The sequence below is a fragment of the Sminthopsis crassicaudata genome, chromosome X (assembly GCF_048593235.1).
Source record: "Sminthopsis crassicaudata isolate SCR6 chromosome X, ASM4859323v1, whole genome shotgun sequence".
Lineage (NCBI taxonomy): Eukaryota > Metazoa > Chordata > Mammalia > Dasyuromorphia > Dasyuridae > Sminthopsis > Sminthopsis crassicaudata.
In genome coordinates, this window is record NC_133623.1 from 87,994,051 (window position 1) to 88,021,405 (window position 27,355).

Consider the following 27,355-nt stretch of genomic DNA (forward strand, 5'->3'; position numbering starts at 1 on the left):
AGAAAGATTGTAATTCTAGAGACAACAGGCTTCCAGGTGTGTCTGGGCCTCTCCCTGCAGGGATTAAATAAATGCTTTCTCTTTGTACTTGATGATGTCTCTGATTAGTTCATTGGGAAAGGGAGTCTTGCACCCCACCTGTCCCACGCAGTTTATGGGGACTCATCCAGGATCTGGCAACCTTGGCTTTAGTTCCAATTCAATAATCCCAGCATTCAATTCTAGATATGAATCTCCCAGAAGTCCATGAGCAGGCTTTTCCTTTAGACTTGTGAATCTGCTCTTGTCCAAATGTCTCCAGTCAGCACCACAGTAGAATCTTGAATCCCCCTTTTCCTGAATCCTGGCTCCTTAAATCTTCCCAGCGAATGGGCTTGTGGGTACTCCCAGGGCTTGTGGGAACTCCTTAAGGGGCCAATGAGCTAACTCCTTAAAGGTGTAAACTCCTTTTAAAGGTATGAACTAAAGGTGTGAATTCTGAGCTAGAGATTTGTTAAGTACTGACTTACCACCTAGTAAGGAACCTAACAGCCAGGAATAGGAAATTAATTATATAGCAAAAGACTTGGGTTTATTGGACAGAATGAAAAGAAAGTAACCACTGGCCAGTGGTCAGCAATTTTCTCTACTTCCTGTGGAAATTACTGAAGCTTAGGCCTAATGTCTGACTTTTTCTACCCTACAGCCCTCTGAAATAGGTGTTATGTAACCTCCTGAAACTTAGACCTAGGGTCTGACCTTTTCTGCCCTACAGTGCTCTGAGATTGGGATCACCTGACTTCTGGACATGTAGGCCTAAGGTCAGACCTTTTCTGCCCCACAGTCCTTTGAGAATAGGGTCATCTGACTTCCTGACATTTAGGTCTAGGCTCTGACCCACTCCATCTTACTGACTTTGTGTAAAGAAAGGGAAGAGGCTCTAAATGGGGAGAGTTCTTTGAGGGAGGTGGTGGTCAGAAACAAAATACTGGGGAAGAGGGAAGAAAGAAATGATTTTTTTTAAAAAGCATAACTTGGGGTAAATAAGATGGCAGGAAATAATTAGTTATTTTAACTGGGAATGTGAATGGGACGAACTCTCTAATGAAAAAGAAGCAGATAATTATAAAGGGACAGGCCAATTCTCCAAGAGCCTCCACAGCTGTGGATCATAACATCGGAAGGAGTTGCAGGACAGCGTTTGCTGACACAGGTGTTGAGGACTGGAAATGAGATACATTGGAGGCAAAGGGAAGAGGAAAGAGGGCAGACAATGGAACAGCCTTTCAATCAGAGAGGTCAGAGAACAGAAATTGCCTCTCAGTCTCCTTGTATCATCCTCTCACAAGAGGAGATCCATTTTGGGTTGGATCTACAGCAACCACTGTCAGATGGCTCCTGTGTATTCCAACAGCTCTCCCATGTATTCCAACAGATAATAGACTGGAATAAAATCCAGAATCGTACAAGATGTTGTTTACAAGAAACACATTTAAAGCAAAATTATACATACAGAGTAAAAATAAAAGGTTGGAGTAGAATCTCTTATGCTTCAAAAAAAAAAAAAAAAAAAAAAAAAAGCAGGGTAGCCATCCTGATCTCAGATCAAACAAAAGCAAAAAAATAGAGATAAGGAAATTAGATCTCACTAAATGTGTACCACAGATTTTTAAAAATTTATTATTATATTATATTGTACATGAAATTACAAGTCTAAAATCCTACACCAAAAACTGTTTTTTTTTAAATTTTAATAGTTTTTATTTACCAGATACATGCATGGGTAATTTTATAACATTGACAATTGCCAAAACTTTTGTTCTAATTTTTCCCCTAATTTGTTCTAATTCCCCTCCCCAGATGGCAGGTTGACTAATACATGTTAAATGTTAGAATATAAATTAAATACAATATATGTATACATGACCAAACAGTTGTTTTGCTGTACAAAAAGAATCAGACTTTGAAATAGTGTACATTTAGCCTGTGAAGGAAATCCAAAATGGAGGCGGACAAAATTAGAAAGATGGGAAATTCTATGTAGTGGTTCATAATCATCTCCTAGAGTTCTTTCTCTGGGTGTAGCTGGTTCAGTTCATTACTGCTCTATTGGAACTGATTTGGTTCATCTCATTGTTGAAGAGGGCCACGTCCATCAGAATTGATCATCATATAGTATTGTTGTTGAAGTATACAACGATTTCCTGGTCCTGCTCATTTCACTCAGCATCAGTTCATGTAAGTCTATCTAGGCCTTTCTGAAATCATCCTGTTGGTCATTTCTTACAGAAAATTAATATTCCATAATATTCATATACCACAATTTATTCAGCCAATCTCCAATTGATGGGCACCCATGTAGTTTCCAGTTTCTGGCCACCACAAAGAGGACTGCCACAAACATTCTTGCACATACAGGTCCCTTTCCCTTCTTTAAGATCTCTTTGGGCTACAAACCCAGTAGAAACATTGCTGGGTCAAAGGGTATACACAGTTTGATAACTTTTTGAGCATAGTTCTAAATTGCTCTCTAAAATGGCTGGATGTATTCACAGTTCCACCATCAATGTATCAGTGTCCCTGTTTTCCCACATCCCCTCCATTACCTTTCCCTGTCATTCTAGCCAATCTGACAGGTGTGTAGTGGTATCTCAGAGTTGTCTTAATTTGCATTTCTATGATTAATAATGATTTGGAACAATCTTTCATATGAGTGGAAATAGTTTCAATTTCATCATCTGAAAATTGTCTGTTCATATCCTTTGACCATTTATCAATTGGATATTGGCTTGATTTCTTATATATTAGAGTCAATTCTCTATGTATTTTGGAAATGAGGCCTTTATGTGAACCTTTGACTGTAAAAATGTTTTCCCGGTTTATTGCTTCCCTTCTAATCTTATCTGCATTAGTTTTGTTTGTACAAAAACTTTTCAATTTGATATAATCAAAGTTTTCTACTTTGTGATTAATAATGATCTCTAGTTCTTTTGGACATAAATTCCTTCCTCTTCCACAGGTCTGAGAGGTAAACTACCCTATGTTCCTCTAATTTATTTATAATCTCATTCTTTATTCCTAGGTCATGAACCCATTTTGACCTGACCTTGGTGTACGGTGTGAAGTGTGGGTCAATGCCTAATTTCTGCCATATTAATTTCCAATTTTCCCAGCAATTTTTGTCAAACATTGAGTTCTTATCCCAAAGGCTGGGGTCCTTGGGTTTGTCAAACACTAGGTTATTAGAGTTATTGATTATTTTGTCCTTTGGATCTAACCTATTCCACTGATCAACTAGTTTATTTCTTAGCCAATACCAAATGGTTTTGGTACCTGCTGCTTTATAATATAATTTTAGATTTGGTACAGCTAGGCCACCTTCATTTGACTTTTTTTCATTAATTCCCTTGAAATTCTTGACCTTTTGTTTTTCCATATGAACTTTGTTGTTATTTTTTCTAGGTCATTAAAATAGTTTTTTGGGAGTCTGATTGGTATAGCAGTAAATAAATAGATTAGTTTAGGTAGTATTGTATCTTTATTATATTTGCTCACCCTATCCAAGAGCATTTAATATTTTTCCAATTGGTTAGATCAGACTTAATTTGTGTAGAAAGTGTTTTATAGTTTTGCTCATGTAGTTTCTGATTTTCCCTTGGCAGATAGATTCCTAAATATTTTATACTATCGCTAGTTAAATGGAATTTCTCTCTGTAACTAACTATTGGACTTTGTTAGTGATATATGAAAGCTAATGATTTATGTGGGTTTATTTTGTATCCTGCAACTTTGCTAAAGGTGTGGATTATTAGCTTTTTAGTTGAATCTTTGGGGTTCTCTATGTGTACCATCATATCATCAGCAAAGAATAATAATTTGGTTTCCTCATTACCTATTCTAATTCCTTTAATCTCTTTCTCCACTCTTATTGCCAAAGCTAGCATTTCTAATACAATATTGAATAGTAATGGTGATAGTGGGCAACCTTGTTTCACCCCTGATCTTAATGAGAATGGTTGGAATCTTTCCCCACTACATATGATGCTTATTGATGGTTTTAAATAGATGCTACTGATTATTTTAAGGAAAAGTCCACTTATTCCTATACTCTCAAGTGTTTTTAATAGAAATGGATGTTGGATTTTATCAAATGCTTTTTCTGCATCTATTGAGATGATCATATGATTTTTGTTAATTTGATTATTAATATGGCCAATTATACTGATAGTTTTCCTAATATTGAAGCAGGCCTGCATTCCTGGTATAAATCTTACTTGATCATGATGTATTATCCTGGAGATGATTTTCTGTAGTCTTTTTGCTAATATCTTATTTAAGATTTTAGCATCAATATTCATTAGGGAGATTGGTCTATAGTTTCCTTTCTCTGTTTTCAACCTACCTTGTTTGGGTATCAGTACCATGTCTGTGTCATGTAGGACTCCTTCATTCCCTATTTTTTCAAATGGTTTATATAACATTGGAACTAATTGCTCTTTGAATGTTTGGTAGAATTCACCTGTGAATCTATCTGGTCCTGGAGATTTTTTCTTAGGGAGTTGATTAATAGCTTGTTCTATTTCTTTTTCTGAAATGGGACTATTTAAGCAATTTACTTCCTCCTCTGTTAATCTGGAAAGCCTATATTTTGGGAAGTAGTCCTCCATTTCACTTAGGTTATCAAATTAATTGGCATAAAGTTGGGCAAAGTAACTTCTTATTATTTCTCTTATTTCCTCCTCATTGTTTTTTTTTTTTTTAAGACTAACAATTTGATTTTCTTCTCTCCTTTTTCTAATCAGATTTACCAAAGGTTTATCTATTTTGTTGGTTTTTTCATATAACTAACTTTTAGTCTTATTTATTAGTTCAATAGTATTTTTAGTTTCAATATTATTAATTTCTCTGTACCACAGATTTTTAAGCAATATCAATACCAAACATATATGCACTAAGTGGGATAGCATCCAAATTCCTAGAGAAGAAGTTGAGAGCTGCAAGAAGAGATAGACTGCAAAATTATACTAGTGGGGGATCTTAACCTTGCTCTCTAAGAACTAGAGAAATCAAACCACAAAATAAATAAGAAAGAAGTTAAGGAAGTAAACAGAATGTTAGAAAAGTTAGGTATGATAAATCTTTGGAGAAAATTGAATAGATATAGAAAGGAGTATACTTTTGTTCTCAAATTGACCATGTATTAAGGCATAAAAACCTCAAAATCAAATGCAGAAAGGCAGAAATGGTCCCAGAAATTGAGTCTGTTAAGGCAATTTCAATAGAATAAGAGTGTTCAAAGTTAAAGCAGAACCAGCAATCACAGCCCAACTGGGATTACAAATAATAAACTAAGCAAGGAGTAAAGGCAAAACAAAGGACTGCTGGGATGGCTTACAAACTGAACTTATGGGTTTGAGGGGGTGGGGTAGAAGTACCTGGGGCAAAGTGAACAGGAACTAATGGCACTAGGGGTGGTATGGGTTGAATGGTAATAGGCAGGACCGAGGTTGTGGAAAGGATTACTATGGTGGCCAGAGAGATACCTATAACTTGCTGCCTGAAGTTTAACTTTTGTCAAATCTGCTTCTCACCTCTCCCCCAGCTGCTCTCCCTTCAATCTAATCCCTAGTTGAGTTGTCTGATGAAAGTATCTTTCCCATCCTTTCCAGTTCTGTGGGGAAAATGCACCAGCTTCCAGGTCCCTTATCTCTTATCCTCCCCTTTTGTTTTATCAAAGGAATCCTCTGAGGGGAAGTAAATAGGTCTCTAATTGTCAAGTAGCCACCTCACATGCAAGTCCTGAAAGTGAATTAAAGTTCCTATACATAACAGACTAATACAGTAGGGGTTTTCTACCTTGGAACTTAATTAAAGATCCCTAAAATAATTACATGTTGATAATGAAGATACAAATTATAAGCACCCTTTTCAGCAACAGTTACCCAAAATTTTAACGCAACATTTTCCACTCTAAATCCTAAATACATTGTAATAGAGGATCCAGTCAGGGTTTTACAGTCATTCATCAACCACTTTCAGTTCCCCCCAAATCAATAAAACTCAAAAGTCCATTAGGGGCAGGGGCAATGGTCTCTTCTTCTAAATCTGCTTCCTGCTGAGAATGGGCACAGAGTTGAATCCTCTTCCAAGAAGGGGAGTGTGGTGTGGTATGCTGAAAGTATCCAATAGGCTGATTTAGGTCCCAGAAGTCAGTCAATACAGCTGTAACATCCATACAATCTAGAACAAAAACAACAAAAATCTAATAAATAAAGGTTAGAATAATCCGAGATAGAAAGACTGGTAATGATTACATATAAACAGATTGGAAAAATTAAGGTATGACATAATTTGAATTGTATTAATGGTTTCTACTGATTATTTGCTGTGATGATAGAAATCAGTCACAGGAGGAAAAAGCAGGGACATGACTAAAACATAACATAATCAGTCAAAACTGATTCTTCAGCACATACATGGCACAGAATAAAATATCCTTAACTCAATTTTACCTCAGGTAATTGTCCCAGTAACTTTCAGAAGGTGGAGCTTTAAAACTCCCAAATAATATTAGCAACAGGCCCTAGAAATTTTACCTCCAATAACAAATCTCATTAACTAAAGCTTTAGATGAATCCTAAACAGGTATTTACCATGATCTTATATTGATAACAGTAAGAGTTTCATCCCAGAAAGTTCCCACCTTATATTTCCTGTCTAAGTAGGTAGTTTATAAGGTGAACATTATACAAATCATATTGCTTTTAAAATGCCCAATACATAGAAAAATTCTAAATTGATATTATTCATAACAGTAACAAGTTCAAAGGGACAAAGGCAAAAACTTGTCACAGAGTCCCTTTTTTATTATAGATTTTTATTTATAAGATATATGCATAGGTAATTTTTCAGCATTGACAACTGCAAAACCTTTTGTTCAAACTTTTTCTCTCCTTCCCCCCACCCCTTCCCCCAGATGGCAGGTTGACCAATTCATGTTAAATATGTTAAAGTATAAGTTAAATACAATATATGTATGCATGTCCAAACAGTTATTTTGCTATACAAAAAGAAAAAGGTTTTGAAATAGTATACAATTAGCCTATGAAGGAAATCAAAATTAGAGGGATTGGGAATTGTAGTGGTTCATAGTCATCTCCCAGAGTTCTTTCACTGAGTGTAGCTGGTTCAGTTCATTACTGCTCTATTGGAACTTATTTGGTTCATCTCATTGTTGAAGAGGGCCACGTCCATCAGAATTGATCATCATATAGTATTGTTGTTGAAGTATATAATGAACTCCTGGTCCTGCTCATTTCACTCAGCATCAGTTCATGTAAGTCTGTCCAGGCCTTTCTGAAATCATCCTGCTGGCATTTCTTACAGAACAATAATATTCCATAATATTCATATGCCACAATTTATTCAGCCATTCTCCAATTGATAGGCATCCACTCAGTTTCCAGTTTCTGGACACTACAAAGAGGGCTGCCACAAACATTCTTTGGGATATAAGCCCAGTAGTAACACTGCTGGATCAAAGGGTATGCACAGCTTGATAACTTTTTGAGCATAGTTCCAAATTGCTCTCCAGAATGGCTGGATGTATTCACAATTTCACCAACAATGAATCAGTGTCCCAGTTTTCCCACATCCCCTCATTCTAGCCAATCTGACAGGTGTGTAGTGGTATCTGAGTTGTCTTAATTGCGTTTCTCTGATTAATAATGACTTGGAGCATCTTTTCATATGGCTAGAAATAGTTTCAATTTTTTTTCATCTGAGAATTGTCTGTTCATATCCTTTGGCCATTTATCAATTAAAGAATGGCTTGATTTCTTATAAATTAGTGTCAATTCTCTATATATTTTGGAAATGAAGTCTTTATCAGAACCTTTGAATGTAAAAATGTTTTCCCAGTTAATTGCTTCCCTTCTAATCTTGTCTGCATTAATTTTTTTTGTACAAAAACTTTTCAATTTGATATAATTAATTTTTTTTCTATTTTGTGATCAATAATGATCTCTAGTTCTTCTTTGGTCATAAATTCCTTCCTTTTCCACAGATCTGAGAGGTAAACTATCCTATGTTTTTCTAATTTATTTATAATCTCATTATTTATGCCTAGGTCATGAACCCATTTTGACCTTATTTTGGTATATGGTGTTAAGTGTGGGTCAATGCCTGGTTTCTGCTATACTTATTTCCAATTTTCCCAGCAATTTTTTTAATCAGTGAGTTCTTATCCCCAAAGCTGGGGTCTTTGGGTTTGTCAAACACTAGATTGTTAATGCTATTGGCTGTTTTGTCCTTTGAAACTAACCTATTCCACTGATCAACTAGTCTATTTCTTAGCCAATACCAAATGGTTTTGGTAACCGCTGCTTTATAACATAATTTTAGACACAGAGTCCCTTTAAATAATGACTTTAAGATGACTCAGTACAATTAGTTAAAACTCATACAGAATATCTTAATTCCACATAAAAGAACCTTTCAGAATTAAGACTAATAATTTCTTCATTCATAAAAAATATATTAATTAAACTTTTGGAAATAACCTTATCAAATTATAGATCACATTTGTCATCATATTCCTTAAAAAAGGAGACCAATATGTACCTAAATAAACCAACCTTCAATTAACACCATATAAAAGTGGGCTGTTCTTTTAAACAGTAAAAATACTTTCTGCAGCAGATTGACAGTTGAGTTTGTCTCCATTTCTAAAGAAGCAGCCACAAGCAGTGGGGGGAGAAAAGTGAGTTAAATTTTCACCTTTGAAGCCAAAAGATCCTTTTCCATTTCTCCCTCTCCCACTCTACTTCTCTTTATAATTAACTTTTAGGGTGTCAAATCCTCCTCAAGATTTAGCCAGCCAATGTATTTTCTTTCTTCAAACAAATGGCAAATTCCTTATCGAAAGACTTGCCTCTTTCTTTCAACTTAACTCTTCCCTTTTCTGACTTGCTTTTTCCTTCTCTCCTCTCTCAATTTCTTCTTAATACTGTTCTTTATCTCCCTTTCCAACAAGTTCCATCTCTCTTTTTTTCTTCCTGACTAGTCTGTTCCTCTCTCTCTCTCTCTCTCCAACAACTTATCAAATCAATAATTTTTAATAGTTTTAGGTTACAATATTATGGTAAACCCTACTTAATTATTAGTTTCACAGTTTTCAAGAAATGATAACCAAATAAACATAACCCATCACAAAGTGGATAGGAATCTCATGTAATTTATAGTCATTTCAAATTTTAACATACACCCCAACTCAAATTATTTAAACAAAATCAATAATTTTCCATGTGATATCTAACCAGATATTTTATTCAAACTGTAGTTTGTTTCTGCAAATCAATCCTTCTTATCCCATGTATGTAAAATTCCCTCTTTTCTCCTTTCCTTTTTTCCCTTCAAAACTGTTAAGATTCATGATATAGTGAACAGCTAAATAACTTCATAAAGTTCATATACATATTCCAAAGAGGTGACAAAAATTTAAAAACTAACTTATAATGTTTACAAATTACCCAATGTATGTTTCAGAAGGTGCCGTACTTCATCTAATTAAGGGTATGTTATCTCTTTAGATAAGTTATCAGGATTTTATTTTAACTAGCTATTGTTAAGCTAAATCAAATCAAATACAGCCTTAAAAATTTTCTTTCAGTTGTAATGATTCAATATTCAAGCAAATTCCTAAGATCTATTATCTAGAATAAACAGATCTAGCATGCACAAGGCAATAATAATTATCTCCAACAGTTTCAAAATCACAGTACTGATGAGGGGAGCCCTGAAACTCTTTCTCTTTCTGTCTCTCTGACTTTGAGGTAAAGCACTTGAGAAGCTCCTTGAAGGAGAGATTCTCTTTAAACCCTGCCTCTTTGAAAGACCTGCCCCAGGGAATCAAGCATTCTGTTATCTAGGTGGGACTGGTGGAGCACCACTCCTACTTAGCCAGAGCTGGAGAGTCTAAACCCATTCAATTGGAGATTAGCCCAGAGACACTCATTCAATTCCAACATTTTCTATTCTGATTCCAGCTCAAACTGCACCCAGCCCCCATCAAGAACTGCTCCCAGCTTCTAGCCTAGGCTTCATAAATCAAAAGAGCCAACTTGGGGCTCGCTCCTTGCAGAGGACCTAAAATGCCATGCCATTTCTCTCCCCTTGGAATAGCAGCAACCCTCTGCCCACTGAAATGATATTCTCTTTCAGCATTACTCCTTCTTTATCTCTTTCTCACCTATTTCCCTAACAAGTCTTTATACCTCTCTGCTACATGATTTCTCTGCTAGAAACTTTACTTCTCTGTCAGGATCTTGCCACCAAGGAATTCAGTCTTTCTATTCATGCATAGTAAAGGCTGACTTCCCAGTGCCAATAATAAACTTCTTTTTCTGGTAAAAAGCTGTTTGGGTTCATAACATTCCTTTACAAAGGACCTCTGCACCAACTAAAGGGGTTCCCACAACTCTCTGCTCTGTGCCGAATCCTAGGGAATCAAGGGGACCCTGTGCCAAACATGTTCATTTGCTTCCCTGAACCCCAAACCTCTTCATTTTACTCCCTGATCACCAGGAACCCCAAACTTCATCAGTGCCACTTTAAAAACTAAGTTCCCAAAAGTTCAATAGACCAATAAGCTATAAGGATATGGCTTTTCCCCACTTAAGTAAGTTCCATAAATCCTAATTAAATGTTGCAGATAAACTGAATTACCATTTGGTGTTTTATATATATATATATACACATACATACATACATATACACACATATACATACATACCTACATATATATGTATACATACATACATATACACACATATATGCATATATACATACATACCCACATATATATGTATACACACACACACATAAAATTTTAAAGTGGCTCTCAGAAGCTTGACTAGATTAAGGAGACTTTTTTCCCCTCCTAACTTTTTTCTCCCAATTAACCACAGGTTCTTTTGTTCTCTCTTTTACCTTTGCCCCCCTCCCCCCCTGCAGAGTTGCAACTGGAATCAGATAAGATTTTATTGCCCCTTTTTTTTTTTCTCTACTAGCAGACTTTTTTAAAAAATGATTTTCTGGCAAGGTTTTAAAAGCAGCCAAACTTTTCACTGTTCCTTTTTCTTTCAAGTTAGCATAAACAGGTTACAATTAAGTTGAGTAAGAAGTTAAAAAACACAAGCATTTTTTATGATAAGCACTTTTGCAATATTAAAATGACCAATTGCCAAATTTCTCAGTCATCGATCTTCAAACTTAACAGAACTCCTTAGATCAATACATCAGAAAAGACAAGTCACAAATACTGCCACAACATTTAACAGTAACAGCTAGAAGCAAACTCCTGATATCTCAGGAGTGCTGTGAGGGGAATTTTCAGGTTGGCAATTTTTCCCTCTCAGAATCCCAAAAGGAGCCTTTTAGATAGGCTTCCAATCAGCACACAGGTTTGTGCCCGAAGTTACCCAGATTTGTGCCACAAGGCACCCAGACCAGGTAGTATCATATAGCATCCTACTGAAACTTCCCATAGTTGTATGGCTTGTCTGCCAAATTTTTTTTTTTTTGTTTGCCAGATTTGCTAGCACTAAGACCAGACAGAAAAGTTACCCTGTAAGGATTTCAAAACAGTTACTCCATTATGGCTGAAATAGAAGTGCTTCTGGTAAGCTCTTGCTATGGCTGGAACTACTCTCTCTATAGGATTTTGGAAGAAACCAGACCAGTTTGTCTCCCTAAAAGAGCCCAGATCTATATGGTTAAAGGCTTCTAATCTTGCTCTCAGATCTCATATCTCGAGGGCTCTCCAGAAATGTAATGCTGAAGAAACTGAGGCAAGACAGAGATTAGAGGTTTTTAATATTTTAATAATGGAGAAGTTGGAAGCCAGGACCATTTGGCTTAATGGGACTTTTGTCTCTAAGTCATTCCAGAGGCTTTTATAGGGCTCCAGAGATTAGGGAAACAAAAACAATGGGAGGGGCACAACACTGGGTGAGTGCAAATTCCAGGAAGGACCATAACTTTTTAATTCTGACAGGATGGGGATGAAGAAGGAAGGATCATAAATTCTGATAAGAAGGTGGTCCAGCAGGAGTCAGGAAATCTGGACCAGAAAAGATAGAGGGTGCTAGGTATTTGAGATAAACCATCCTGAGTTTTATGACTCTTTGGATTGTCAGAGTGGCCAAAGCTCCACAGCCCTACTTATCTCAGTCCTAATGGCCAAAAAGGAGGGGAGGTTGCCACCAGGGAAACTGAGGCAGAACTATTCAGGGAAACTGAGGTATTATAATTCAGGGAAACTGAGGCATAACAGAGGCAATTCCCGCAGGAATTGAATAAACTGCTTTCTGCTCTAGCTGTCAGAAACCTCTATTTGAATGATTTAGGGCTTGTGGTGGCTGTCCCATACAAACTGGTATTGTCTTTTATTTTTCTTTGCATTTCCAGTGCTTACTTCACTGCCTGGCACATAATAGACACTTAATAAGTGTTTATTAACCGACCAAAAAGAGACACCATAGAAATTAATTTCAGGAAAACTTAGGTAAAAGTATCAAGGGAATGGGCAGATATTTGTGCATGCCAGGGGACACCCATGCCCCTCCCTGCTCCTGGCAAGGCTTTGTCTCTGCCTGCCTGGAGAAATGAAGCTGAGCACTACCCCGCCCTCACAGCACCCCCTTCCTCTGCTCTGGGGCTTGTCAGGAATAAAAGTCACATTTGGGGATGGTGGTTTGCAAATTTTGCTACAGCAATTGAGCTCTTTCTTTATGTGGAGTCCATGACAGTCCTCTGTCTCCCTGCTCTCCCCTTCCTTCTTTTCCATAAAGGAACTGACTCCCAAGAACCCTGAGCTGACCTCACCAATCCCCCCCCCCCATCCTTTCCTCAGGAATCTAGAATCCTTCTCTGCCTTGAGCCCACTTCCAGGTGGAAGATTCACTGTGGTCCCCTCCTCTGGCCAGGCTGTGTAATGACAGTTGAGAAAAATGATTAGGAGGGGGTCTCCACTGCTCTAGGACTGACATCACTATCCCCCTCCATTTTCTTCTCCCTCCTGTTTCTGTTCTATGTAGAAACTAACCCTGACAGCAGTCTCTCTCAAAGATAGTGGAGGAGGAAGATTGGGATAGGAGGAAGAAGAGGGGTGGGAGCTGCATGCAACTGGACATTTGTCTGCCCCCAGCCCCGTACCCTTCCATCCCCTATTCACACACGTCATCCAACCTGCACATTCCCATAAATTCCTGAACTTTTGTGTCTAAAGACTAGGAAGTAACTCTTCCATTCCCATCACTGCCCCTCTTGCCAGTCTGCATCCTCCCATTCTATTCTATTCTATCCTTTCTTCAACATTTTCCTGAATCTCCCCCACACAAATTGACTTGTCTTAATGCCCAGGGGGATGGGAGTGGGCTTGGGTGGGAGGTCATAGGAATATTTATACATTGTTATGCCTCTGTTGCTTTTCACAACAGAGATTTCAAATGGGTGATTTCACAGATTTCACAGGGATTTCACTGGTCTTCAGAATGCAGGCCGGAAACCAGCAGGAAGGCCTTGCCTCAGGCCCCACGAAAGAATTTGGAGATAGTGATCCTATGGCAGCTGTTGCTGCTCAGTCAGCAGTACACGCAGCGGTGGCTGAAAATACAGACGCAAAAGCCTTAATTTTTAAGATGCCCAAGTTAAAGCTATGTTCACTGTGGCATCACTTCCACTTTTTGCCTCCGCTTCTGCCCATGCCAAATCTTTTTCTACTTCCCAGATTAGCATAGTAGAAAATCCAGCTCTTCCTCCATCTACTCTAGCTATTACTGTAGGCACAGAGGATGCTGCATTTAAAGGCTACTTTATTCACTCCATCCTCTGGGGCGCTAAAGAAATAGTGACAAAAGTGGCCATCATTAGTCCCACATTAGAGCAATGTATTTTCATGAGGGGGAAGTGTTAGCTTAAGATCTTTATTTTCCATATCAAAGAGCTTCTTAATTTCAAGAAATTTGATACTGAAGGATTAAATGAAGCACATTCTCATGTTTATCCGTCTAAAGCAATATCTCAGTCCTCCCATCCTATGTTGACAACTAATATCCATGAAACAATGTTTGAGGGTCTTATACACAGGTGCAGACAAAACAGAGTTGTCATCTTTATTTTGGCTGGTGAGCATCAGTGCCGCCACAGCACCTCACATTACTACTCAACCCTTAACTTGGGTATATGATGGACATCGAGGGAAAATCAGACCTTATATTATCGACCACCTGCCAGTAAATTTATGGGGCAGAGACTTACTCAGCACACTAAGGATTCACCTCACCATGGAGGTTTTTTCTAGGGGCCACAGCACAGCCTGCTCCTGTCCCAAACAGATGGAAAACAGATGGACAGAGCAGTGGCCCCTCACCAAAGAGATATTGCAGGCTTAGAGAGAAACAGTACAAATTCAATTAAAACAAGGGCAGACTCTACTAATCCTTGGAATTCTCCAGGATTTGCGATGAAAAATAAATCAGGAAAGTAGAGAATGTTAACAGATATTAGGAAAATTATCCAGGTTCTAGAATAAGTCATCATGTGGATGATCTCCGTGGAGCTGCTCCAACATCCTCCGCTGCCGAGGCCTGCTACAACACACAGTTGGAACCTTAAAAGCAGTACGATTATATATTGCTCCTGACAAAATACAGAAAACGACTACTGCTGGCTACCTAGATTTCAAGGGACCCCCTGAATTCATGTTTCCTCAGAAGGTACAAATAAGAACAGACCCATGGATTACTCTTAATGACTTTCAAAAGCTCTTGGGCGACATCCAGTGGTGACGTCCGAGATTGCCATTAACGAACGCTCAGGGGAAGGCCTTCTAGATTTGCTGCAGGGGAATCCAGCTTTCCCTTCTCCCCATTCTCCTGGACAGCCAAAGCTGCTTCGGAGCACGTGGGGGACGCTCTTCACTCAGTGCCTCCTCGTTAGGATCCAGCCCTTCAGTTACTTCTTCCCACTCCACACTATCCTACTGCATTAGTCCACAACATGATCCTATTTTATAATGGGTTTTTTCCCCTCCTATTCAACCTTCCATTATACGTTACACTTCTTCAGCAGGACGCCTCCTGCAAAGAGCAATCAAAAGAGTTGTTTCCTGTTTAGCTTCACTCCCAGAGGCTATTGTATACTAAAGGCCAACGGGAGACTCTTCTCTCAGCCAGCCTGGACGGCAAGTAACGAGTCTTTCTCCCCTGTCGCAGTCCATTCACGCCATAGGATGGTACCAAGAACTGTAAAGCTTCCCTGTAGATTGTTTCCCTCTCAAGAAGTTGAGCTTGCCATGCGCATTTACACCTCTCAGCAGCCGGACAGGTCGTGCAAAGCTCCCCCGGCGTTCTCAGCTCCCCCGGTCCTTTCCCGGACGATCTCGGGCAGACGGACGTTGCTTTCGCTCGCTGTGTGGTCGCCTTCCCCGGAGATTAGTCTCCCCTGACCTCTTCTCACACTTCAGAGAACGCTTCCACCATCGAAGTTCGTTTTCCCCTCCCATTTGCAGGCCTGCGTGGCGCCTCCCCTCCCAGGGGTTCCTCCTAAGCCCCGGGCTCAGGCGATTGTGGGACCCGGAGCTCGGAGCCCATCTCCTTGAACGGAAAGAGGGGGGTGCGCTCCCTCTCCCCAGCACGGCCTCAGCCCAGCTGTTGCGCGGAAAGGGGGGGGGGTGCGCTCCCTCTCCCCAGCGCGGCCTCAGCCCAGCTGTTGCGCCTTGAACTTCTCGATGCAGAGCGACTTTGTCTCCACCCACGGCGGCAGGTCCCCGCGTCCCAGCAGCCACCACGGCGGCAGGTCCCCGCGTCCCAGCAGCCACCACGGCGGCAGGTCCCCGCGTCCCAGCAGCCACCACGGCGGCAGGTCCCCGCGTCCCAGCAGCCACCACGGCCGCAGGTCCCCGCGTCCCAGCAGCCACCACGGCGGCAGGTCCCCGCGTCCCAGCAGCCACCACGGCGGGCCCCATGGCTTCACAAGTCGGGTGGGAAGATCTGACTGCCGCAGGGCGGTGCTAGGCCCAGCCGCAATGGAAAGACGGGAGCAGGGTTCTGCTCTCCTCCTTACAGATTCTGGAGACGGGATAACCGGAGCCCGGAGGGCGGGACGGCCGTGGAGAGTGCCTGAGGAACCACCACGACGACAACCCCGCTGGGCCTGCTTGTTCTTCTGTCATCAGAGCATGGGCCTCCACTGGGTCTTGCGGGATGCGCCCCCATGGCTGTCGCGGGCGACCCGGCAGTTCGGGAGAGCACCCACGCTGTGGACTTGTTACTACCCGCCTCCCACGGGAAAAGAGCGGCCTGGTGAGAATGCCATGCTGCATCTTAATTATACTGCTGAGTCAGCGCACCGCCCTTTGTTTCCACCGGGTGGCGGGCCTGGAATCCACATAGAAAAGTTGTCATTGCTCTCACCTGCAAATGTACGTGCAAATCATATTCTTTTCTCGAGATGCTCTTCTTCATCAAGCCAACATCCCTGTTCTTGGTCCCAGCCTTCCTTTTTTTCACAGTGAAACTGATGTTACGCGGCCTAAGTTCCCCGTCTCTAAACCCCCTCCTCTGGCCCACGGCCTTGCCGGCAAGTTGCTCCTTGCCTCTTCTGGAAACCAGCTGTACTTTGGAATTCCTAGTCCTCGGAGGGTAGCCCAGATGAGCCTCTGGCCGTCAGAGCCCGAGGATCCTCTTCCCACCTTTGTAAACCAGTTTTTTTGTGATCCTTCAGGAATTGAGCACCCTTCCCTATGGATGTTACTCTCCACCTTAGCACCAACTGTAAATGTTCATATCTCTCACTTTTTAAAATCTAATGCCATAACTCCTATTGCAAAAGCTTTGCCTCTTGTAGTGTGCACAACTCCAGACTATGCCTTTTGTTTGGTCCTCCACCATTTCATTGCCATCCCAATGTTGATGGATGAGGTAATGTAACTTGTATGGATTGTACGCTTTTGCAATGTCTGTCTTATGGAATGGATACTAAAGCTCAAACTTCGTGACCTGAAAAAGAAATGCATAGCTATGTAGTAACAATACTCCATTTGCGATTATTCCCGTTATTGCCCTTCACCGATAGGATTGTCCTGCCCCAGAACCATTGTATTATCTTCAGCACAGCAGAAAAAAGCGCTGTATCTCATGTCTTGTTTTAGGGGTTATGCTTCTAGCATCTCTTTTTGCCTCTGCACCCTCCATTCCTATTTTTGCACGAGCTGTTTGTGAAAATGAAGACAGCTCAAATGGTAACCATTCTGTAGCATATTATCACTCTTACTTTGCAAAAACAAGAAGCTATTAAGCAGAATTTATTACAACTTCTTACTGAAAAAAGAGATACTTTGTTCATTTTAGGAGATCATGTAGATTCCTTAAAGTGATGGCTGACATTGAGATGCGATTATAGATTTCATCCTTTTTGTGTTACTGCTGTAGAAGTTCATGATTATTCCTGGAACCAAGAGCTCATTTGTTTGGTGTGTTCCAGTCATCTAAGACTGGTGTTAATATGGCAACACTTGAAAAAATTCAGGATATGAATCGGGCTTCTTTAGATCAGTCCGACCCTAAGGGCATCGCTGATGAAATTTGTAAGTTATTCCAGCCAGCCCTGTCATCTTGGCAATCTGCGCTCTCACTCCTCGGTCCTGTTGTCGCCATCCTATTGTTCGTATTTACATTCTGCTGCCTGATGCCTTGACTCCTTCAAGCAATGGTGGGCTGGCATAAGCAAACACTGGTTATCAATCACCAGATATGTTTGCAACAAAAAGTTTAAAAGGGGGAATTTGTGACCTCCCAGGTAATCACACATGCCTTGGTGATGTAATCACACCTGCCTAGCCTGTGCATAGCTTGCTTCCAAGCTATACTTTCCCAGGTATTCTTGCCTGCTTAATCTGCACTCAGTCTGCAGTAACTCATGTCATTCTGACCTGGCACTAAACCCCCATTTTAGTGCTCATTGGCTGGTAGAGGCCAGGAAGCTTGGGAGTAGATGTGTTCGAAAGGGATGGAACGGATCCACAGGAGCGATAAGCCACCTGCCTGAATGGGAGGAGAGACAGTTTGTCTGAGAATGCTGAAATTTCTCCTTGAATCCAACTTCCACAATAGTCCCTTCATACACTGACTGATTTATCTCCTTTTGCTTTGATTTGTGTTTCCCTAGCAACATTGTGTTAGGAAGCATTTAAGGCAGAGTTAATGATAATAAAGATCTTCATTTTCTTCTTTGACTATTCTAATTCACTTGGAAAATGCCAGTGTCTATTCATTTTTTCTTTTTCTTTTCATGACCTCTGTGAGAGCCAGAGCAGCTGGTCTGATTTCTGGCATTTCCATGGATCATAAATGCCACAGCTCTTTGACTGTGTCTCTCACTAGGAGAGTCTCTCTGGGTTTGTCAATTCTTTTTCCTATTTCTGTGTCTCTGTCACTGTCTCTCCATATTTGTCTCTGTGTCTGTCAGTTTCTCTGTGTGTCTTTATATTTATTCATGTGTGTCTGTCTCTCACTTTCTCTCTATGTCTGTTGTTGAGGCTCTCTGCACCTTTCTCTTTCTTTCTCTTTGTCTCTTTTTGTGCCTCTGTGTATCCCACAGTAAGATTCTCTCTGTGTGTCCCCATTTTTCTTCCTGTTTGTCTTTGTGTCTCTTTCTTTGTGTGTCTTTGTGTGTCTCTCTCTGTGAGAATCTCTCTGTTCTGCTTTCATTTTCTGTATTTTTTTTGTCTCTGTGTCTCTGTGTTTTGTCTGGTGGATTCTTTCTCAATGTCTCTATGTTTTGGTTTTGGTGTCTCTGTGTTTCTCTTTGTGTCTCTGTGTATCTCTCATTAAGCATCTCTGTGTGTGTGTCAATTCTTTTTCCTATTTCTATGTCTCTTTCTCAATCTCTCTGTGTATCTTTCTCTTTGAGGATGTCTTTTAATATCCCTATTCTTCAGCATTTTGATTCTGTGTGGTTTTGTGTATTGCTTTCTCTGTGTCTCTGAGTGTCTCTCTCTGAGAGTCTCTCAGTGTTCCCCTATTTTTCTTCTGATTACTGTCTCTGTGTCTCTGCGTCTGTTTCTCTTTTTGCGAGTTTCTCTGTGTGTCCCTAATTTTTTCATGTTTCTGTCTCTGGCTCTAGGTGTGTATCTCTTTGTGTCTCTGTGTGTCTCTCTCTGTGAGACTCTCCCTGGTTGAGTCAATATTTTTTTCTTATTTCTCTGTCCTTGTCTTTGCCTCTCTTTAAGAGAATTTCTCTGTGTCTCTATTTTTCTGCCTTTTACTACCTCTTTGTTTCTGCCTTTCTCTAAGTCTCTCTCTCTCTTTGACTTTATTTTTCATAGTGTTTTTGTCTCTTTGTTTCTCTGTGGGTCTCTCTTTGTGTCTTTATCTTCCTTCTTATTTCTGTGACTTTGTCTCTGTCTCTCTCACTTTGTCTCTGTGTCATTCTCTGTGTGCCCCAGTTTTTCTTCTTTGCTTTTGTTGCCCTGTTTAGGGGTTTCTCTTTTGGTTTGTCTCTGTGTATCTCTTTGAGAGTCTCTGTGGGTCTCTACTTATTGTCCCATTTCTGTCTCTGTATCTCTGCCTGTCTCTCTTATCTCTCTATTCATCTCTATCTTCCTTCCTTTTTCTTTTTCTGTCTCTTTGTGTCTCTCAATGTTTCTGTTTTTCTCTCGATCAGAGTTTCTGTCTTGCTATACTTTTCTTCCTCCTTCCGTATCTGTTTCTCTGTCTCTTTATCAATTGGTGTGAGAATCTCTCTTTCCCCCCTTTTCCCCTTCTTTCTGTGTCTCTGTGTGACTCTGTGACTGTATGTGTTTCTCTCTGTGTCAATTTCTTTTCCTATTTTGGTATCTCTGTCACTATCTCTGTCTCTATATCTGTCAATTTCTCCTTGTCTTTATAGTTCTTCCTATTTTTGCATGTGTCTCTGTGTGTGTCTCTCTCTGTGTCTCTCTTGGTGAGAGACTCTCTGCATCTATTTTTCTTTTTTTTTTTTTTTTGTCTATGTTTTTTGGTGCCTCTGTGTATCCCGCAGTAAGATTCTCTCTGTATGTCCCCATTTTTCTTCCTGTTTCTATCTCTGTGTCTCTGCCTGTCTCTCTATGACTCTTTTTATGCATCTCTATTTTTCTTCCTAGTTCTATCTCGGTGTCACTGTGTGTCTCTCTATGTCTCTGTTTGTTTCTCTATCAGAGTTTCTGTGTTGCTGGTTTTTTTTTTCTTCCTGTTTCTCTGTCTCTGTGTCACTTGGTGTGAGAATCTCTCTTTCTTTCCCTATGTTTCTTCCTCCTTCTTTCTTGGTTCTCTGCCTGTCCCTTTCTGTCTCTGTGTGTCTCTCTCTCTCTTAGAGTTTCTTTGTTTATGTCAATTATTTTTCCTATTTCTATGTCTCTGTCTCTCCTGTTTGTCTCTGTGTCTCTCTCTGAGAATCTCTCTGTATCATCTTTTTTTTTCTTTTTTCTTTGTTTCTTTATAGTTCTGAGTCCCCCCCCCCCCGTGAGATTCTCTTTCTTGTCCCTGTTTTTCTTTCTGTTTCTGTGTTTTTGTCTCTCTGTGAATTTCTCTATGTTTCTTCGTATTTCTGCATCTTTATCTCTGCCTCATTTTGTTTCTGTCTCTCTCTGTGCAAGTCTCTCTGTGTGTCCCAATGTTTTTCTTTGTTTTTCTTGCTGTTTCTGCATTTCTCTCTGTGTGTTTCTGTATATCTTTGATAGCCTCTCTGTGTCTCTAGTTATGCTACTGTTTTTGTCTCTGTAGCTCTGCCTATCTCTCTCTATACTTCTTTTTATGAATCTCTTGTTTTCTTCCTACTTCTGTCTCTGTGTCCCTGTGTGTCTCTCTGTCTCTGTTTTTGTTTATGTATTATTTCTTTGTTGTTTTCTTCCTATTTCTGTGTATGTTTCTCTGTCTCTATGTGTCTTTAATTCCATATTTATTCCTCCTTCTTTCTGTCTCTGTGTTTCTGTGTGTCCCCCAGTGTCCCTCTGTCTCTCTCTCTGAGAGTTTCTCTGTCAATTTTTTTATGACTATGTCACTGTCCCTCTCTGTCTCTGTGTTTCTCTCTGTGAGAATCTCTGTCTCGTCATCACTCTGAGTCTCTTGTCAGACTCTCTCTTTTATCCCTATTTTTTTTTCCTGTTTGTGTCTTTTTGTCTCTTTTTCTGTGATTTTCTCTGTGTCTTTATATTTCTTCCTATTTCTGTGTCTGTGTCTGTGTCCCTCTTTCACTTTGTCTCTTTTGGTGAAAGACTCTGTATTTCAATTATTTTTCCTATTTCTTCATGTCCATTTCTGTCTCTCCCTGTTTTCCTCTGTGTCTCTCACTGTGCTTTTTTGTTTATGTCAATTCCTTTTCTGTGTAAACTCCTTTTCAGAAGTTCAACTGTAAACTCCCCCTAAAGGCTGGAACTAAAGGTGTGAATTCTGAGCTAGAGAATTGCCCAGACAACCTGAGTTCTCACCTTGTAATCCTAACATCTCCCCCTTTACACAACCTTTAAAAGGAGCAAGTTCATTGGTTGAAGTAATTTTCCCACAGGCCCCTTAGTTCTCAAATGCCCATTCTCTGGGAGGATAAAAGAGGCAGCATTGAGCCTGGAGTTGGTCTGACTAGGAGTTTGAGTTGAGACGGCCGTCTGGAAGGACAACTTAGAGACGACCGGACCTTCACATGTCTCCCTCTATGGGAATCTTTCTTTGTGTCTCTATTTTTCTGCCTGTCTCTACCTCTTTATCTCTGCCTATCTCACTCTAAGTCTCTCTCTCTTTTTGACTTTATTTTTCATTGTATGTTTGTCTCTTTGCTTCTCTGTGAGACTCTGTGTCTTTATCTTTCTTCCCATTTCTGTGTCTTTGTTTCTGTCTCTCTCACTTTGTCTCTATGTCACTCTCTGTGTGAGTCTCTCTGTGTGTCCCAGTTTTTCTTCTTTGCTTCTGTTACTCTGTTTAGGCATTTCTCTTTTGATTTGTCTCTGTTCATCTCTTTGAGAGTCTCTGTGGGTCTCTATATATCATCCCGTTTCTATCTCCTTATCTTTGTCTGTCTGTCTTTTTTAATACTTTTTTTTTTTTTTTTTTTTTTTTTTGCTGAGCCAATTGGGGTTATGTGACTCGTGCAGGGGCACACAGCTAGGAAATTTTAAGTGTCAGAATAAAACTTTGAACTCAGGTCCTCTGACTGGTAGGTTGGTGTTCCACCAATATGCCACCTAGCTACACCTATCTGTCTCTCTCTAGATGTGTCTTTGTCCATCTCTATTTTGTTCCTGTTTCTTTCTGTCACCTCATGTGTGTCAATGTCTCTGCTTCTTTCTCTATGAATTTCTGCGTTGCTAAATTTTGCTTTCTCTTCTTTTCAGTTTCTTAGTCTCTCTCTTGATTTGAGAAACTCTCTTTTTCCCCTAATTTTTTCCTCCTTTTTTCTATTTTCTGTCTTTCTGTTTCTGTCTGTTTTTCTCACTGTATGTATGTGTATCTCTGTGAATTTCTCCATGTAGCTTTACTTTTTTTATTTCTGCATTTTTGTCTGGGTCTCTCTTGCTGAGTCTGTGTCTCTCTGTGGGAATCACTCCGTGTCTCACAATTCTTTTTCTTTGCTTCTGTTACAGTGTTTATACATGTCTCTTTCTATGTTTCTAAGTATTTTTGAGCGTTTCTCTGTATCTCCATTAATCCTCCTGGTTCTCTCTCTTTATCTCTCTTTATGTCTCTGTGCTTCTCTTTAGGCATCTCTATTCTCCTATTTCTGTCTCTTTATTGTTGGGTGTATATCTTTTTATTTTTTACTCTGTGAGATGTTCAGTGTTGTTATTTTTCTTCCTACTTCTGTGTAGGCTTTTCTGTCTCTATGTCGCTGTGTGAATCTCTTTCTTTTCCTATTTTTCTTCCTATTTTTATATTGGTTTCTCTGTCTCTGTGTTTCTTTCAGAGTCTCTCTTTTCCTATTTTTCTTCCTTCTCTGTCTCTCTGTTTCTATGTGTCCCACTCCGTTTCTGTAAAACTCTCTTTGGGTGTCAATTATATTTCCTATATCTGAGTCTCTGTGTCTCTCTTTGAGTCTCCCTGTGTCACTCTCTGGGAAAGTCTCTCAGGGTTTCCCTAGTTTTCTTGGGATTGTTATCTCTGTGTCTGTTTCTCTCTTTGCGAGTTTCTCTGTGTGTCCCTATTTTTATTCCTGTTTCTGTCTCTTTGGCTCTTGGTGGGTCTTTCTTTGTATCTCTGTGTCTCTCCCTCTGTGAGATTCAACCTGTTTGTGTCAATTTTTTTTCTTATTTTTGTGTCTGTGTCTCTCTTTGTATGTCTCTCTATGAAAATCTCTGTCTCTAGTTTTCTGCCTGTTTATACTTCTGTTTCTCTCCCTGTCTCTCTCTTTCTGTGACTTTATTTTTCAACCTATTTCTGTCTCTTTATTTGCTTGTGGGATTCTCTGTGTTATATTTCTTGATAGTTCTGCCTCTTTGTTTCTGTCTCTCTCATTTTGTCTCTCTTTCTCTTCCGTTTCTCTGTATCTTTGCCTGTCTCTCTTTATATCTCTCTTTATCTCTTTGTTTCTTCCAACTGCTTGCTTGGGGTCTCCTTGTGTCTATGTCTCTTTTTCTCTCTCTGAGAGAGTTTCAGTGTTGCTAATTTTTACTTCCTTTTCATTGTCTGTTTCTTTGTCTCTGCGTCTCTTGGTTTGAGAAACTTTCCCTATTTTTCTTCCTCCTTCTTTCTATTTTCTGTCTTCCTCTTTGTCTGTATGTATGTCTCTGTGTCTCTCTGTGAATTTTTCCTTGTGTCTTTTCTTTTTATTCTTGCATCTTTTTCTGGGTTTCTCTTGCTGACTCTGTGTCTTTCTGTATGTGAATCTGAGCATCTTTCAAATTTTCTTCTTTGCTTCTGTCACTGTGTTTATGCGTATCTCTTTCTGTATTTCTGAGTATCTCTTAAGTGTTTCTCTGTGTCTCTATTAATCCTCCTGTGTTTCTCCCTGTATCTCTGCCTGTCTCTCTGATTCTCTTTTTTAAAAATTAATTTTATAATTATAACATTTTTTTGGCAGTACATATGCATAAGTAATTTTTTTTGCAACATTATCCCTTGTACTCCCTTCTGTTCTGAATTTTTCCCCTTCTTCCCTCCACCCCTTCCCCTAGATGGCAGGCATTCCCATACATATTAAATATAGTATATCCTAGGTACAATATATATGTGCAGAACCGAATTTTGTTGTTGTTGTTGTTGTTGTTGTTGTTGTAAAGGAAGAATTGTATTGAGAAGGTAAAAATAATCTGGGAAGAAAAACAAAAAAACAAACAAAAAATGCTCACAGTTTACACTCATTTCCCAATGTTCCTTTTCTGGATGTAGCTGATTCTGTCCATCATTGATTAATTGGAATTGGATTAGCTCTTCTCTATGTTGAAGATATCCACTTCCATCAGCATACATCCTCATACAGTATTGTTGTTGAAGTGTATAATGATCTCCTAGTTCTGCTCATTTCACTCAGCATCAGTTGATGTAAGTCTCTCCAAGCATCTCTGTATTCATCCTTCTGGTCATTTCTTACAGAACAATAATATTCCATAACATTCATATACCATAGTTTACCCAACCATTCTCCAATTGATGGACATCCATTCATTTTCCAGCTTCTAGCCACTATGAAAAGGGCTGCCACAAACATTTTGGCACATACAGGTCCCTTTCCCTTCTTTAGTAGTTCCTTGGGGTATAAGCCCAATAACAGCAATGCTGGGTCAAAGGGTATGCACAGTTTGATAACTTTTGGGGCATAATTCCAGATTGCTCTCCAGAATGGTTGGATTCTTTCACAACTCCACCAACAATGCATCAGTGTCCCAGTTTTCCCACATCCCCTCCAACATTCATCGTTATTTGTTCCTGTCATCTTAGCCAATCTGACAGGTGTGTAACGATATCTCAGAGTTGTCTTAATTTGCATTTCTCTGATCAGTAGTGATTTGGAACACTCTTTCATATGAGTGGAAATAGTTTTAATTTCATCATCTGAGAATTGTCTGTTCATATCCCTTGACCATTTATCAATTGGAGAATAGCTTGATTTCTTATAAATTAAAGTCAATTCTTTGTATATTTTGGAGATGAGGCCTTTATCAGAACCTTTAACTGTAAAAATGTTTTCCCAATTTGTTACTTCCCTTCTAATCTTGTTTGCATTAGTATTGTTTGTGGAAAAAATTTTAATTTGATGTAATCAAAATTTTCTATTTTGTGATCAATAAGGATCTTTAGTTCTCCTTTGCACACAAATTCCTTCCTCCTCTACAAGTCTGAGAGGTAGACTATCCTATGTTCCTCTAATTTATTTATGATCTCATTATTTATGCCTAAATCTTGGACCCATTTTGATCTTATCTTAGTATGTGGTGTTAAATGTGGGTCCATGTCTAATTTCTGCCATTCTGTGTTTCTCTTTATGCATCTCTATTTATCCTCTTTTTAGGTTCTTTCTTTCTATCTCTCTGTTTTTCATTTTGTGAGAGGTTCTCAATCGTTACTTTTTGACCTATTTCTGAGTCTGTTTCTCTGTCTCTGTGTCTCTTTGTGTCAGAGTTTCTCTTTCTTTTCCTATTTTTCTTCCTCCTTCTGTCTCTACCTTTCTATGTGTTTCTTTCTGTCTCTGTGAGAGTCTCTCTCTGGATGTGAATTACTTTTCCTATATCTGTGTCTCTGTATCTCTTTAAGACTCTCTGTGTTACTCTCTGGAAGAGGTCTCAGGGTTTCCCTAGTTTTCTTGGGATTGATATCTCTGTTTCTCTGCCTATGTCTCTGGGAGTTTCTCTGTGTGTCCCCCTTTTTTTCCTGTTTCTGTCTCTTTGGCTCTTGGTGTTTCTGTTTCTTTACTCTGTGAGATTCTCCCTATTCGAGTTAAAACTTTTTCTTATTTTTGTGTCTCTGTCTCTCTTTATATGTCTCTATGAAAATCTCTGTGTGTGTCTATTTTTCTCCCAGTTTCTAACTCATTATCTCTCCCTGTGTCTATCTCTCTCTGTGACTTTACTATTCATCCTATTTCTGTCTCTCTGTCTGTGTTATATATACTCCTAGTTCTGTCTCTTTGTTTCTGTTTCTCTCAATTTAGACCTCTCTGCCCCTCCCATTTCTGTCTCTGTATCATTTCCTGTCTCTCTATCTCTTTTTATCCATCCCTTTATTTCTTGCAACTGCTTGCTTTGGGCCTTTTTGTGTCTCTCTATGACCCTGTTTCTCTGACATTTTCTGCATTGCTAATTTTTCTTCCTTTTTTGCGTCTGTTTCTCTGTCTCTGTCTCTTGGTTTGAGAAATTCTCTTTCTTTCCTCATTTTTCTTCCTTCTTTCTCAGTTTCTCTGCTCGTTCCTTTTGGTGTTTGTGTCTCTTTCTCTGTGAAAGACTCTCTGTGTATGTCAATTCTTTTTCCTACGTGTGTGTCTCTGTCTCTGTCTCTGTCTCTATTTCTCAACTGGGAGAGTTTCTCTGTATCTTCCTCTTTCTTTCTTTTGTCTTTATGTCTCTAGGCCTCCCTATGTGAGATTCTCTAACTAGTCCCTATTATTCTTCCTCTTTCTGCCTATTTCTTTTTCTCTGTGTAAGTGTGTCTCTTTGTCTCACTGTTAATTTCTTTTTACGTCTTTATATTTCTTTCTGTTTCTGCTTCTTTGTGTGGGTCTCTGTTTCTTTGTCGGTGAGAATCTCTCCGTATCTTCATTTTTCTTTCTTTTACCGCTGTCTTTTTGTTGTTTTATGTTACCTCAGTAAGATTCTCTCTGTTCATACCCTTTTTTCTTCCTATTTCTGTCTCTGTGTCTGTGTGTCTCTCTTTGTAAGTCTTTGTTTGTCTCTCTCTGTGTTTCCTTGTTTCGGTCACTACTTTTTCTTTTTTCTGTCCTGTTCGCTGTTTCTCTCTAAGATGATCTCTCTGTTTCCATTTTTCTGCCTGTTTCTACAGTTGTTTCTCTCCCTGTGTCTCTCTCCATCACTCTCATTCTTTGACTTTGGTTTTCATTGCATTTCTGTCTGATTCCCTGTGTGCTTCTCTCTGCGTCTATATTTCAACTTAGTTCTACCTCTACCTCTCTCTCTCTCTCTCTCTCTCTCTCTCTCTCTCTCTCTCTCTCTCTCTCTCTCTCTCTCTCTCTCTCTCTCTCTCTCTCTCTCTCTCTCTCTCTCTCTCTCTCTCTCTCTCTCTCTCTCTCTCTCTCTCTCTCTCTCTCTCTCTCTCTCTCTCTCTCTCTCTCTGTGTGTATGTGTGTTTCTGTGCCTCTCTCTTTGAATTTCTCTGTCTTTTCTTTTTTATTCCTGCCCTTTTTTTTGAGTCTCTCTGGC

General features: G+C 39.6%; 1 long non-coding RNA gene across 2 annotated transcripts in view; it reads right to left on the reverse strand.

Moving 5' to 3' along the window:
* Positions 1 to 1,647: 1,647 nt before the first annotated feature.
* The window catches only part of LOC141548260 (uncharacterized), a 420,656-nt gene continuing 394,948 nt past the window's right edge, over positions 1,648 to 27,355 (reverse strand). For both annotated transcript variants that reach the window (XR_012483876.1, XR_012483875.1), the window contains exon 5: positions 1,648 to 6,219. This is a non-coding gene — a long non-coding RNA (uncharacterized LOC141548260). The remainder of the gene's footprint in view (positions 6,220 to 27,355) is intronic.